This window comes from Dermacentor andersoni, chromosome 3 (assembly GCF_023375885.2).
Source record: "Dermacentor andersoni chromosome 3, qqDerAnde1_hic_scaffold, whole genome shotgun sequence".
Taxonomy (NCBI): Eukaryota; Metazoa; Arthropoda; class Arachnida; order Ixodida; family Ixodidae; genus Dermacentor; species Dermacentor andersoni.
Genome location: NC_092816.1, coordinates 75,188,104 through 75,204,552, shown reverse-complemented (window position 1 = coordinate 75,204,552; position 16,449 = coordinate 75,188,104). Strand labels below are relative to the sequence as shown.

Sequence of the window (16,449 nt, the reverse complement as noted above, 5' to 3'; positions counted from 1 at the left end):
CAGGGGCCCTATGACGTAAGACTATTCCAATCTGTTTTTATTCCATTCTTCTGACGTCAAATTTACGTTATCGCCGACGCAAGCACGGGGCAGTGACCCGCACCGCTGTCTTTGTTAACAGCCCAATGAAACGCTCTCCTTGTTCATAGGGAGTCACTTTTTTTCGCTTTCAAAACGAATAACATTACCTGCACGTACCTGTTCTTCCTGTCTAATTGGCTGACAAAAGGCGAGAAGCACGCTCAAGTGGAGAGGGCTTCGATGCGGCCGAGCCAGCACAGTAAAAATAGATAAACGTATGAAGAGGGTGGTGCCGGCGTCTGCGATTGGTCCGCTTCCCCCTGCCCTTGTCGCCAGTTTGCGGAGGCTGGCCGAAAATTGCGGCGGCTTGCAATGGCATGTGAAAAATGACGCTAAAACGGATCCTCAGTAAAGAAGTTTTGGCAGAGCGATGTTCTATACGTGCGGATAGGGCTCGATGACGTTACTGCCACACAAAAATGTTTATTATACGGAAAGAAATCCATGCTCACCGGCAGGTGCGAGTAGCGGTACATGAGAGATTGGTGGGCAGCCATCTTCTATTCATTTCGGAACAGGGCAGTCTCTGGCTATTTAGACAAAAATTCAGCTTTTTTCGGCATACTAATGCATCTTTAAGGCGTACACGTCACCGTGACGCGGCGAGTTTTCTCGGTTTTGTGACATCGCGTGACTGACAGGGGAAGTGGGCACAGCCCGAAATCTTTTGACCAATAGCACAGTGTTAATGGTGAAAAGGTGTCAAATAAGGAATAAATATCTTTTGTTTGGTTTAATCATGCATAATCAGTCTGTACACGTCGTATCAGATGGGGAGCTATCGCGGTTTTCGTGCCGTCGCGTAACACACAGGCAAAGTTGGGGGTGGCCCGACATTTTCTCGACCGATAGTTTAGGGATTATTACAAAATTGGAACGGGAAAGTTTGGGATAGATTTACGTTATAGCTCTCCAAATCGTTAACCGTCTCAGAAACGGCGCCGATATCGGAAGTGCGTCTGATGTCAACGCACGGGGTATGTGATTTGCACCATATAGAGACATACAAGGAAAATAGAAAGTTGGAGGAAGCTTGCCAATATACCGTTCCTGGATCAAAGTGAAGTAGGCCATGTAAATTTGAAGGGAGAGTCGCGAAAAGGTGGAGAAAGACAAATTGCTGTTGTGTTCATAATGCGAAGCAGTGACTGTATAGTTGTTGCAATTTTATAGGAAGTAGCCACTGTACTACTTTGTCTAATAACGGTTGGTGTAAGCATTCCGCAACAGCAAGGGAGCAATCTGGTTTTAAAAACAAAATGTTTCTTCGGTGTCGACTGTTTAGTCTATGCTGTCTGTGTCTGTAAACGTGGCGCTGCTCTCTTGTGGAGAGACGCGGCTTCTTGCCTCGGTTTCGTATCCTGCATTTCTCTTTTCACCGCTGCCTTCGTTTAAATTCTTCCAGCTTCGTGTCGATCAGCTGCAGACCGTGGCACCAGCCAATCGTCGCTGTCGAGGAATAATTTTTTCTCTTCTGTTCTATAGCATCGGCGCAATAGCATGCGCAGTAAATCTTGCACTGTTTGGTGCCGCAACTGTTGTAAACACTCGCACGTGCGCGCGGAACAATCTCCTGTAGAGTGGAGCAGCTCAATCCGTCCATGGAGGTGGCGTTCCCCGCTGTGTGAATTAGAGAAACGGGCTGTTGCTGCCTTCCTGTCTCTCCCATCCTGCTGCTGGCTTCATTCGAGTTATTTCACCTCGGTGCTATAACTTATAAGCGAGCTGCGGATCATCTGGGGTCAGGCTATAAATAAGCAGCGCGGCTGCGCTTTCCAGGTCGACGTGCCTTTTTTCTGCTGCAGCACTGACGATATGGCTGAGAGTTGAAACCTCCGAGTGCTGCTACTTTGTGCGAACAGAATTCGAGTCCACTCGGAGCCTGCAAAGTTTTTCTTCCTTTCTTTTTTTGTTTTTTTTTTTTGTTTTACAAACTTCCGGCAAGGCATTTTGGGGGTTCCTATGACAAACACATGCGCCAGCAACGGACATCACAACGACTGAGAGTGAGCCCCCGTGACAGCCATCGCTGTAAAAAAAAATTATAAAGTCATGTAGATCCCACGCGCTGTGGGAATCGATGCGAGTGACGCTTCGGTGTGCCAGCGAGACGAAACCGGCGTAAGAGATTCGTAAGAGATGCGCAGTGGACTTTGGCGGTCGACGAACGCGCCCTGTAACCGTCAGCCCCAATGGTGGCAGATAAATGCTGCCGATGTTTGAAACGCCTTTCGCAATGCCTCGGGAACAACGTTGGGCGTGAACGCTGCTTCCTTGCCTGTCGTCTATTTTCGGCGTCAGCAAACGATTCGTGCGTAAAAGCGCTGCACCGCGCTGCACCGGATTGAGTCAGCGTCTGTGATCCGGACTGAGTGTCCGACTGATATCTCCAGTGGACTTTCTCTTCTTTTAATCTTTAAGTCCCCCTTTCCCTTTCCCCAGTGTAGGGTAGCCAACGGGGCTCAGTCCTGGTTAACCTCCCTACCTTTCATTTATCATTATCTCTCTCTCTCTGCCGTTGGATATGTATACAGAAGTAATTCTTCCTTTGATTTGATTGTTAATAAGTCGCAAAGACGCGCAGGCGCACGTACAAAAACAAAACAAAAAACCGGGTCGAGAAACAACGGCCTGTGTTTCAGCCTGGGCGGCAACGTCGAAGTACAGGCTTCTTTTTGTGTATATTTATAATGACGAAGAGCACCGTTGTTGCACAGAAGCACGAGTACCGGTCCAACATTCTAACGATAAAATTGAATCGTAGTTTTAATAGAAACCGTGTTCTGAAACATCGGTTAGGAACGAAATGGCAGCTACATCGTGATATCAAAGCATGGGATAATGCCACAGACACCGACACGCGTCGACGTCAATCGAACAGTTATGTGAGAACTGAATATGAAATCAGCGAACTGAAATCGTATACAGCGACTGTACTATTCGCTGTATACGAACGTCGAGCTCCTCCAGAACTTTAGGCGTATTTCTCAATTAGCGCGAACACGCGCTCGACGCGTGTTGACGCTGATGCTTGAAAAGCCTTTCGCAATGCCTCGGCAACAACGTTGGGCGTGACCGCTGCTTCCTTGGCTGTCGTCTATTTTCGGCGTCAGCAAACGATTCGTGCGTAAAAGCGCTGCACCGCGCTGCTGCGGGTTCAAGCGCCCTTTCTGACATTATGTTATGACGTAAAAGACTGACATAGCACCGAAAGTCTATCGGGATTGAAAGACCATACGAGTAGATAACATGCAGATATGCGAATACTCGAAATTTTGATTTCTCCATCTAATAGTACCTCTGTTTCATAATTATTTTATGTGCACCCTCTTTTCTTATTCTAATATTCGATGAAGACCGAACATATGTACTTGCTACAGTTATTAATTACTTCCAGCCGCATAAAAGAGGATTCATTCGCATGCCCCGCTGGCTGCCTCGATGGTCCAATATAAGCTGTTTGTTCCACGTTCGCAGTTTGTTGACACAGCTGTATAGACTTCCAAGTTAGCCTTGCGTTTATTTAAAAACAAAACAAAAACAATCTACCCTTATCATATTTCGACATGTTTGTAGCCTGCTCTGAAATGAAGAAATAAATATTCTGTTTTGATTTCTGCACTGGAAGCTCGAAAGTTTTCAAACGCACTTGTTCGCCATTGAGGAACCAGTACAATTTTGTCATCTCGAACATTATTGCATTTTGGCAATTAAATCACCATTCAGACCAATTCGTACACACTGTATTGAAAACTGTGCAACCTTCGCAGAAATTGATGATTTTCTGGTTACGTTATGCCACTTGCACGGACAGTTTCGTAACAGATTATTTCACAAGAGACGTCTGGATGTTGTGGAATACCTTCCAATATGGCGTTGATAAAATTAAAATTAAATTGTGGGGTTTTACGTGCCAAAACCACTTTCTGATTATGAGGCACACCGCAATGGAGGACTCCGGAAATTTCGACTACCTAAGGTTCTTTAACGTGCACCTTAATCTAAATACACGGGTGTTTTCGCATTTAGCCCCCATCGAAATGCGGCCGCCTTGCCCGGGATTCGATCCCGCGACCTCGTGCTCAGCAGCCCAACACCATAGCCACTGAGGAACCACGGCGGATGTTGATAAAATTCACTTGCCGAGTCATTTCGCATACTGTGTTCTCTCACTGAATAGTAAGATTATCAAATGGTTGAACACAGCCTGAACTGCTGCTACAATGAATACGGCAGCATTATAAATAAAATTGTCTTCAAAATAAATGTTTAAGTTTCGCGCCCACATTCTTACACTCCCTCACTAAATTATGACGCTTTCTGGTGGCCTTATGTTCCTTGTCAACAAGATTTGCGCTCCAGGTTTTCCTTGTTCTATATTTCAAACTTATTACTGACGTGGGAAGGTACGTGAGAAGGGACAGTAGCGTGGCACAAAAGCCATTAATCCGGATAAATCATATCATAACAAGCCGACAAACAAAGGCACAAAGGACAACATAGGGGAAATTACTTCTCTTTAAAACATGAAATAATGAAACGATAAATTAATGGAAATGAAAGTGGGTGAAAAAACAGCTTGCCGCAGGTGGGGAACGATCCCACAACCTTTCCATGCGAATGTTGTGGGATCGTTTTTGGATTGGATATGATGTGTGCAGACTGATTATGCCTGATTATACCGAACGAAAGAAAAATAATTCTGATTCGATGCCTTTTTTGACACAGTCATCTTCCATTGATCAAACATTTTCGGTCTGCGCACACTTCGCCTGTCTCTCACACGAGGTCACAAAACCGCAAGAACTCACCGCGTCGAAGTGACGTGTACGCGTTAAAGACGCATTAGTGTGCCAAACAAAACTGAACTTCTTTATGAATAGCCGGAGGCTACTCCGCCCCGAAAGGAATGAAAGATGGCTGCCCGCTGATTGATTGGGCACCACCAACTGGGAGCGTAGGCGGAGCATGAAATTATTTGGGGATAATAAACAGTTTTCCGTGGCACTATAGCGTTATCGAGCCCTTTCGGCACGTATGCGACATCACTTTGCAAACTCTTCTCTGCTGAGGATCCATTCTGCTGGTATTTTTTAACCTTCCGTTGCACGCCGCCGCCCTTCCCGACCAGCCACCACAAGCTAAGGGGAAGCGAATCAATCGCAGACACCAGCACCACCCTGCTCATCCGGTTATCTGCTTTCACTGTACTGGCTCGGCCCCATTGAAACCCTCTCCACTTGAGCGTGCTCCTCGCCTCTTGTCAGCAAATTTGATACCAAATTCTGCTCAATGCTGGCAATGCTATGAACTTTGAAATCAAAAGAAAGTGACATCCTATAAACGAGGAGCGCGTTTGATTGGGCTTTTCAAGCAACGCTGCGGGTCACCGGCCGATGGTTGCGCCGGCGGTTACGTAAATGTGATGCCAAGAGATTGGAATAAACACAAATTGGAATAGTTTTACGCTATAGGGCCCCAGGTCTCGTTAATAGTTAGCGAATGCTGCAACGATCCGTTCGTTTGTTTCCAGTCGCTCCACGCAGAAGGCAGAATCAACGCCGGCACTTCCTGGAAGGTCGCTCTCGGAATCAAAGAAGGGCGCAGCGAACATTCATGAACTGAAATGTCCCGGCAAATGTCTCAGTGATAAAATCGTCCGGTGAGGCGAAAGACTGCTTATATGCGAAGCATTGTGTCACTTCACACTCTGCCTTGACTGTCTGCTTAATGTAAATCGTTGGAACGGCGATGCAGATGTTTATCCGAGTTTGCCCTACGTGTTTTCCATTGTCGCTGCAAACGTTGTAGGCATACGTTGCGAGAAGCGTTGCTTCTAAAGTACGTCGTCATAAGTACTTTGTAACCCGAACACTGTTTTGGTGATGGCAAGGATAAGTTGTTTCAGTTACTTCAATGCGCGTTGAAGTGCAGCGGCCATGATTTTCATGTGAATTGAAATATAATGTTTCTTATTGTTTCAATTCAGATGTCATCGAGGCCCATATGGGCCCTTAGAGTGCTAGAATAAATGGAGGATAATTACAGTGCACATTCAAACAGATCACCAAAGGTAAATATTTGGCAGATACCTGCCTGGCTGTTGACAAGTGAATTAAAACGAAAGAAAACTGCAACCAAAGCTTATTTCAAATACTGGACGTCTCGGAGCCCGAGCTGCGCTTTCTTGAGAGGTGAGATGGCGTGAAGCGTATAGCAGTGCTTATAGGGGTTTGGCCACATTGACAGGCGCGCAGGCGTTTTTCGCACACCTTTAGAGTAAACGGCGGATGATGATGATAGCAACTTTATTGTACCGCCGGATAAGGAGGCCCCTACTCCCCGTCCCCGGCACACAGGCCTTGGGGACGGGGGCGGCGGGAAATGTTCCTGACGGTAACATCGATTGATGTTACCTTTCATCTTCTGCATGTGCCAGGATTCCAAAAGGAGCCGCTGCAGGTGCTTGTTTTCTCTCTCGAAGACGACAGCGCCGTCGGGGCCAACCCGCTGATCAAAAAGCTCGCGGTGTTATGCCACAGCACTGCGTTCTTTGTTTAGGTAGCGAATGTCACTCTTTTGTTGACGAATTCCATACAGAATGCATGTCTTTAGTATCGCCAATGTACGACGAGCGGGATTCGGTGCAGGTAATCTTGTACACAATGCCGTGCGCCTTTTCGACTGGAACGCGGTCTTTCGGACGAGGCTGGAGGCTAGAGAGAGGCTTCTGAGCGCCGACAATCCCTGCCCCTCGTGCCGCACGAGCGAATGTCTCGCTGATGAACCACGGCGCCATTGTCGGGGGCGGGAGGGGGGGGGGGAGGCGTTCGGCAGCCGCCGCCTTCCTTTCATTCTCGTTCCGTCGGCGGAGGACGCGGTGACTGAAGTGACTTTGCATAACCGCTCATCCCAAGGTCACGCATTACTCTGTTCTTTTCTTCCTGCTGGAGGTGCCAGGGGGGGGGGGGCGCAAATTCTGTTCGCTCTCTTGACGAGGCTTCGGAGAACCGAAAAATTATGGCAGGTGGAGCGATTAGAATTAAAGTGGAGATATGGCCCCTTATGTGTCGATTCTCTTAATGCGGGAAAGGACAGCTTCTGTCGCTCTCTTTTAATGAAGATACCTAAGAAAGGGAGAGAACCAGGGTTTTCGCTTTCCACTGTAAACTGTCCTGGTTCTCTCCCGGTTAAACTAAGACAAGAACAGGAACAACAACAGAAACAATCTTAACCGCAGAACAGCATACTGAGTGCTAACGTTAACAAAATCATGGGCACAAACAACATCAAAATATGGTTTAAAGAGTGTAATGCACTAGAAATGGAGCTCAAGGACGCCCTGGCGTCACGAGAGAGAGAAAGAGAGAGAGCATACGTTTAATGATCTCAACCAGTGAGTGAGAACTGCTTCATTCTTCACCAAAGGCAGGCGACCGCCTCAGTACAGTCGTTGATCATTGCCGGTTCCCTGGCCTGATACACCAGGTTGTGCTGGTCATCCGATTCCGGGGCCGCGAGTATGGCCTCCCAAGATTCTTTCGCCGCCCTAATTTTCTTGATTGCTGAGTTCTGCAAGGTTATGACGCCCCATAAAACAATGACGAAAAGAATCATCGGCATCTACTTTAAAAATGCTTTGGCGGTTCGAATTCATTCGCTTCTATTTTTTTTTAAATTTTGGTTCCAGTCGCAGTTTACAATCTTAGTGACTCTGATTCACGAGCTGGCCCGCATGCACGTTACATTTTTGTTTTTTCGATTTTCAGGCGTATTGTTATGTTGATCGGTTTGCTAAAAGCGATCCTGATGGCACTGCGTACATCGTAAGAGGCGGGTAAACAATGGTCAACACAAATGAGATAAGAAACAAGCATCGTGGAATCAGCAAATCGAGAAAATGATTGCCAGCTGCCCTGTTATTCGTACGGATAGATCAGGGGGCAGCGTCCGCGACAGCATGTATCCTGTCCCCTGTTTTCATTTTCTTTTCCGGCACTCCTGCCGTTTTTCGGTTATTTCCGCAATTTGAATCAAGTTCCAGCTTAATAGCTTTCTCTTCCGGCCTTTGCGGCGACATTTGCCTTGTTGTCGCCGTCCTTCAATGGGACAAGCTAAACTCTCCTCCACCCGCATTACGTTTCGCAACGTTCACATCGTCTCACGTGAAAGCTCCAGCATCATATGCTTTGCGGATTAATGACCAAGCTGTACGATACAGACGAACGCACCGATTTCTTCGCGTCATCATTGATAGACACTTTTCTTGGAGTCCTCACGTCTCGTACATGACAAAGCGTTTGGCCGCCATTGTGGACCTTCTTGCATTTCTCGGCGCGAAGACCTAGGGCTCAATAGTGCCATCAATGCTGCAACTATATGAAGCACTGTTTTCTGACTTCCTGAGGTAGGGCTTACCTGTACTGGGAAATATTTGCACTCCAAATATCCGCAAACTCCAGAGTGTGCACGCGCAAGCACTCAGAGCTTTCCTCGGTATTCCAAACACTACGTCCTCGATTGCGACAGTGGCCATTGCCAGAGACGCTCCTTTGACAGCATACGTTGATACAGATGTCCTGAGAACACACATCCGACATTTGACTCGGATTCCCTCACACCATCTTGCTTGCTTTCCAGCAAAGACTCTTGCTTTTGCCAGGAGTATCGTAAGACATCAGGGGAAGCATTTTGTAAGAGTCCACCTAGTGGAGATGTCCATTTCGTCTGCTGCTGAAGTTTTGATTGGCTGGGCTGCTCTGCTGGCGTCCGCAGCAGTTAGGTGCCACAGCCAATCAAGACTTCAGCAGCTCAGTCCTGGTTAACCTCCCTACCTTTCATTTATCATTTTCTCTCTCTCTCTCAGCAGCAGACGAAATGGACATGTCCACTAGGTGGACTCTTACAGAATACCTCTCCAGTCGTACTTGTCATCACAATTTACGCCTGCTACATGATTATCAGACCCATTGTGGTGACTGCACCGGCCGCAACTGCAAGTGCATCAGAAAGAAAGCTGGAGCGTCGTTGCAAGATGTGAAGCAAGCAACTTTGGCACACATTCACAACGTGCACAGATTCCGGAAACATGTCTACACAGATGGTTCGGTAAAACTCAACAGCTCTGCTGCTGCAGTCATCATCCCAGCAAAATCTGAAGAAATCAAATTAAAAACTTCATGTCACACCACACTGACGGGTGCAGAACTTGCGGCACTCCGTGCTTGACTTGGTTGCACTAATCAGGAACCATTACAACAATGGAGTTTTTAGTAACTCTAAGGCAGCCCTTCAGTGCATACAAAGCCCAATGCGCCACGGACCCAATGAACAACTGGCCTCAGAAATTCGACACATATATAATCGCAGCCACGACAAGGGACACAACATAATCTTTCAATGGCTTCCAGGACATTGCAGCATTAGCGGGAATGACCATGCCGACGAAGCCACCCGATCTGCACATGAAAGTGGTCAACGTGTCTTGATTCCACTTTCGCGAACAGACGCTGCGGCTGGGCTGGGCTGCGACTGATGTCCCGTGAATCTACTTTGCCTCTGTAGGACTCCAACGTTATCCCCATGTGTCGGTTGTGTTCGTTGTCTCCGGACATACGGACGCACCTGCCGCCTGGGTTACCACGACGTGAACAGACCATGCTGTACCGTCTGTGGCTAGGCGTTTCGTGTACGAACTCGTATGTTTTCCTTATTGGAATGGCCAACAGCCTTGCGTGCGACACATGCAACAGCGATGAGACGCTCGCACATATTATCTATGTCTGCCCGCGATATAGTGCCGAGAGACGAGTGACCTGCAGAGGACCGGACCAGTTGGACAATCATCCACTATTATAATTCAAAGTTTTAGGTCAGTACTCCCAAAGGACATCCGAACTGAAGGCCTTACTCGCGTTATTAAGGTTCCAGCGCTCTACAGGGCTAAACGATAGACTTAAGAACGCCACCCCCTACCTCTCTGTAGTGTACGCGGTTTTTCGTGCTCGTCTATCTTTCTGTCTATCTCCCCCTTCCACTCTCTTTCTCTTTTTATCCCCCTTAGCCTTTCCCCCGTGCAGTGTAGCCAAACGGAACTACCTCTGGTTAACCTGCCTGCCTTTCTGTGCATCCATTTCTCTCTCTCTCACATCGTCTCCACAGAGGGAGTGAGTGCTTGCTTGAGTGCGTGCGTGTGCGTAAGTGCATATGAGAGAAAGAGAGAAAGAGACAGAGAGAGTTGGTGAGGGAGCGAAATATCTTGCCTGTCACGATCTTTGATCGGATTGTGAAGGTGCCTCATTTTCCTTGTGGGTCATTGGGCACTCGACACCTTCTAGAGGAAGGTGTTAGAGTTTTTAAGGGAGTTACGACAGTGGCAGACGTGATGTATGATGCGCCGCCAGAGAATTGGTTCACTATTGAAGTGAACATGGCCCAGCTTCGCATGATAAAAAAAAAACAATGCCATGCAACTAAACAACATGGTGCATCTAATACTTTACTCCTATTTGCAATGTGACTTGCTTTCCAGCTCAACGTGACTTACCACTGCGGCGATTCGTGTCGCTTCTCGGTATAACTGTTATAACGCCGTGTTAATGGTGTGCGGGAAAAACTCTCGAAAAATCTCATGCTCCAGAAAATTTTTAGTCCGACTTGCGCGAGAAAAGGCCTTGACGATGTGTAAAAAATCTCATAGGCACGTTATGAAAATTCGGCAGCATCTTACACGCCTGTAATACGTGAATGCGAAAGCCTGCTGCACACTTGGTAATGTATTAAGATATACGATCGGAGGGGTCAGACTTGCAGGAAATAACGACCCGCAGTGTGAAGTGCGCGTGTGGTGCTTTAGGTCGACCTTCTCAGCGACACGTGCGAGCACTGAATGGACTACCTAAAGGTGCAGCATGATTGTCGCCAGTAAGTGTTACAAATACGTAACACAAGTCGAACACAACTACGTTGCATCCTCTCAGCAACGGAAAGTAGCACTCGCGGTCGAACTCTTTGCCCCCGCACTTCGCACGAGGCACCTTGTTTCTCGCTCAGCGAGCATCCGAGACCGTGGCGTACTCCGTGGCCGAGTACCTACGCACCACCAGCGTCCCCCAACAAAACCTGCCTGCCAATAGCGTGTAAGTTCAAAATAACGTTGCGTTGTGCACTCGAAACTGCACTCTAAACGGAGTGCACGACGACGCTGTCACGCAGTGGGTCATACGATTTCGCAATACCTCGCTCCTGATTGGCCAGTACCAGCTCTAGCTTCCACTTCACTGTCACATTCAGAATGAAGCAGGGTGTGGCAAATCAGCCTGAGGAAATGAATATGAATGACTCATTACATCCTAAAATGCATGTTTGACATCTGTGGCGTCAATAAGTCATCTGAAGGAGTTACTAACGTGAGCCGTCTTTTTCTGTTACGTTTCAGGGTACCCTTGCACTGACACATCGCTACTGCAAGTCCAAATCAGAGGTCGGTCGTCAGCTTAAGGTATGTGACACTCTGCCATTGTGAGGCGCCAAGAACGTGTTCGGCGCGCGCCACAGGACGAGAAGACTGTTAATCGCGAACTTGCAACGCAATTAACTTGTAAAGGACTGCAGATATCGACTATTGGCGTAAAATTAACAAAACCTTCCGGAACAATTCATTGAAATAGATGGGGTATTTGCATATTGTTATGCACAGAAGGAAACCCAACTACTGACATTTCGCCTTGCCAAACCGCTTCCCGTTCCACAGCAGAGTGCAGTGAAGGCTCAATATAACGAAACTATATGCTAACCAAGTACTTTCGATTTGCCCGATGCGTATCTTTAATTAAGCCTAATGTGTTAAATAACTCGAACCAACAAATTGAATTCAACATGTAGCTCGGTCAAGCTTTTCTCAACTTATTTTGCGGGCATGGACATAGGAAACACGAGTGAATTATTGATGTGCTGGATGCCGTTGACTTTTTGAGCATTCACATAAAGGAACGCAGACACCCTCAGCGCGACACCTGTGTATACCAAGTGCACACGCAGGCAAAAATACATGTTTCTTTTTTTTAGGGCTCAATAAATATAAGCTTTGCCGCATGCACAAGTGTCTTAAATGTTTTCAATTTTCCCGAGTGTGTTGACCTAGGTGTTCACTGAAGTCGTTTCTAACCCCTGTGCACCCCTTCATGAGAAGTAAATAGTGATGTAGACTTTCAGGGGGGGGGGGGGGGGGCACGTTCTATCTCACCTCGACAGCAAATTTCAGCCGTCATTGCGCTCAGCACAGTCCAGCGTTTCTACACAAGGCACCAGGGGAGGCACCGCGCACGCGGGGGCCCTATCTCGAAACCGATCTGCAATGAGGACAGAGTGCTCCGAGGGCTGATAGCTTCGTGTGCGCTCTGTTCTCGCCGCTTAGTTCACGTTGAAGCGTGAGGCAGCACGAAGGTCAATTGGCTCGCTGCTGCTGCTGCGCTTTCTCTCTCCAGCGTTTTGAAAGCTAGTGCGTGCGGTCATCGAGTGAAGTATGTTCATGTTTTCTTGTGGGCGCGTGACACCATGCTTGTTAGTTTAGTTAGTAAGCGCATGTTTCCAAATTTATAGGGCAGATAAAACCATTATACTTCGCATTTTTGGCGAAGCTGCGACGTTTTTTTTTTTCTGTTTTGAAGAGCTACGGAAGGAGCATCGAGCGGTAAAAATCTGGTGGCGGTAACAATTAAGACTGGAGATCGGTGGGTGAGGTGTTCGGCCCACTTTGACCTTCATAAGTTTCACTTCACTCGGTGACTAACTCGCTGCAAGACACGGCCATTGCTAGCCAGCCCGTTTAGTCAGAAGGGCTGCAAAGTGACCTTGTACATTTATTTTCTTGGAGGCACCGCGCTAGTGCATGTATTTATTTGCAACGATTGTTAATTATACAAAAAGATGGCTGCCTCCAATAAAAGTTGCTGAAACAAAACGCTCAATCTTTCGGGCATTGTACCTAATACTTCCATTGCTACGCGCTAGAGGAATCGCGCATTCAAAAGCGTATTGCGTTACGAGCGGTTTTGTTGTGTAGTTCGACTAAGATGCAGGGCGCTAATTCGTACTGTTTTATTTGACAGCAACTGCATTTTATTGGCTGGCCGCTTTTGTTTATTGCACGTTGGCTATTGCGATGGAAGTTCGTAACAAAAGAGATCCGGTCTCATTTCTTACGAACTTCTCTATAGGGGCGCACTGCTTTGCGAATACTTCGTCTATAGATTAAAGAGTCGAAGTTATCTCACTGAAAAAAACTTCTGTATTTTTTAATTTTTTCATAGAACAACCTGTTTGTCATTGTTCGCGAACTGCAACATTATGAGGAAATTTGCTACTGAAAGTTTCGCTATGCCAAATCGTAACTTAAGAATGCTAAATGAAAAACAGCATAAATAAAAAGTATCATTTTATAGCATTCTCCAGAAGCTTACAATGCAACACACTACACGAATACTAAGAACTGGACACAACAAATACACGTTGCTTTAACGACAAACGCAATGTAATATATAAAACAATATAAATTAATCATGCGGATTGAGCCCGTGACCTGGGACAATCGTTAGTCTCTGATCATGCTGAAATACTATAATTGAGTTCACAGCAAAGCGCATAGAAAGCCACTAACGCTAGAAAGCTATTATGACATTAAAATGATATCAACAAAATAAGCCATTATCGATTTTTAGCGCCTTATCCGTCAGCGTCAAACCATTATCAATCGGGACCAACCGTATACTCCGGCGGCGGCGGCGTATGGCGCGGCCGCGCAAGGCTTATCTTAAAAGCGATCTGCAATGGGGACACAGTGCAGCGAGTGCTGATACATGCGTGCGCGCTGTGTCCTCGCCTCCAAGTTCACGTTGAAGCGAGAGGCAGCACGACGGTCAATTCGCTCACTTCTGCGAGCCCTATCTTGAAAGCTATCGTCTTGCGTGACGGACGGTTGGGTAGGCGTCGAAATGCTTACGCATTTAGAATAACATCGCACCAAAGTGCGCAAGATGTCTAGGACACGAAAGATCACCATGACGTCAGCGCGAGATAAAAATTCTCAGTTCCGCCGGAAAGGCGAAGCACCGATTGCGATAGCAAATTAGTAGGTAGCTGTACGAATTAAGGATGTTAGTTTTATCGGCCATATAAACTTGTAAACATTTGCTTCCTAACTAAATTAACAATGATAGAATGTGTAAGCGTGACCCAATGAAGTGGTAGAAAGAAACACACGCAGAGAAAGCGCTGTCATTGCGTGTCTGCTTCTTTCTACGTCCTTGTTCAGTCGTGCTTACTCATTCTATCATGGATTTCTTTATGGGGTTTTTACGTGCCAAAACCACTTTCGGATTATGAGGCACGCCGTAGTGGAGGACTCCAGAAATTCTGACCACCTGGAGTTCTTTAACGTGCACCTAAATCTAAGTACATGGGTGTTTTTGCATTTCGCCCCCATCGTATCATGGATTGAAACCAACTTGCCCGTCAACGTGTTTTAACTTAATTAACAAGCATGGTGCCAACCGCGCACATGTAAACATGAACGCATCTCACTCAATGACAGCTAAAAACTGTCTGTGAGAACGTTGTAGTTAGGAATCGCGGCAGCAGCCGCGAGCCAATTGACCTTCGTACATCGGTCGCTTCAACGCGAACGAAACGTCGAAAGCACAGCGCATACGAAGCTACCGGCTACGCGCACACTGCAAACATCGCAGATCGTTTTGAAGATGAGGCCCGCGCGGGCGCGCACTTTGAGCACGTCGCATACTGCTTTCAAGACACACGATCGCCGGCAACGCGTCCCTACAGCGTCCGCCAGAGCGTCTACTAAGGCGTCCGCGCCTTGCGTGGCCGAAGTAGACGCCGCAATGTCTCCATTCTGAGTGGCGGGCGAGGAGGACATCGAGATACTCTGGCAGCCGCCGGAGAAGAAGACTCCTCCTCCCTCGCGTGGCGCGCCACTGGAGAAGGCACGCATCCGGGCCGCGTTCCTCGCTCGCGCACGCTAGGTTGAACCGCGTTCACCGGCTCACCCTCACACACTTTCATTCATACGGAACCTCACGGCGACAGCGACGACAGAAATGCGCCTGGAACGTCCATATAGTTGCTATCGCAATAAAATTTCAGCCGCAAGAATAGAAGTTCACAAGGAACACTTGTGAAATCCATGTGCGCACGTAAATCGTGCGAGGCTCTTGCAGCTCCTACTATGAAGTACTATGAAGAAGACATCGCCATCTTGCTTTTCTGTTCACATTCCAACGCCCTTGTGTTTGTACGATGCTCCAAACGATCGCTAAGCCTTCTGGAGCAGTTACGCAGTATAACGCTCACGGCGTTCCATACGTCAACGCTCTTTCCCTACCGCAAAAGTGCATCAAATTCGTATCTGTTTATTATTTTATGTTTATGAATAAAGTACACGTTGAAGGCGTTTGCTGTGTAAACATCGAAGCGTGTCTATTTGATTTATTTTCCTCCCTCTACATGTGCAAGGCATGACTCATGCATCTTGATTTATCTCGGTGCCCTTTTAAACGGTTTCTCCTGCTTCGCTATTAGCACTGTAACTTCAATCTTGCGGTGGCCAGTACTGTCCATGTTTAGCGAAAATACCATGGAACAAGTTGTCCTGCTTGCGTCTCGATCCATTTGTTCGCCTCATGTAGCGCTTTTTGGCGGCTCCAAGTGAGCGTCGAGTGGTTAGGTTGAAAGGTTATAATATCACGCTTGGAGTCGCAGTTGTGTGTAAATTATACTTATGTGAATTTGCTCATTTTCGAGTATATCTTTGTCTTCCTTTGGTATCTTTCTTATTTTTTTCTTGTGCAAGAACCTTAACCTTACCGCGGTGATGCAAAGCGACATTTTCTTGTCTGCAAGCAATTAATTAGCTTCTAGGAAGCGCTTCTGCAATCTGTGACGTCACGTGAAGCTGGCGCTGTAATGCCGAGGTTGCTATCTATGCTCATATGCTTGCGTCGTTTCTTAAGCACCAAGTCGCTTCAGACGCCCACACACATCTTCCATTGCAACAGTCTGATTTATGAAGTTTACTTAGCTGGATATCTTTGTTTAGGCTAACTCCGTCAAATCAGATTATCACATGCTTAAGGTTGCCTTAATGAGTATAATAAATTATAGGAGGCTTTAGATGCAGTTCTATTGGCGGGCAGTGTTGTTATTTTTCGCTTGCAAGGATTCCTTTGAAACGTCATTCTATATTCGTTAGCATCCGCCGAAATATTTTAGTAAGGCTTATAATAGTTCGTTGAAGCAACTGTAGGCAAAAATGAGGTCAGGTAGAGTGAATTCTAGTAGAGACGACGAATGGTA

At 46.9% G+C, this 16,449-nt stretch overlaps 1 protein-coding gene across 1 annotated transcript in view; it reads left to right on the top strand.

Moving 5' to 3' along the window:
- The window catches only part of LOC126545015 (uncharacterized), a 466,980-nt gene that overhangs the window by 225,900 nt on the left and 224,631 nt on the right, over nt 1–16,449 (top strand). Inside the window, exon 3 of the mRNA XM_055061783.2 lies at nt 11,519–11,581. The gene's annotated coding sequence lies outside the window, so the exon portion shown is untranslated. The remainder of the gene's footprint in view (nt 1–11,518; nt 11,582–16,449) is intronic.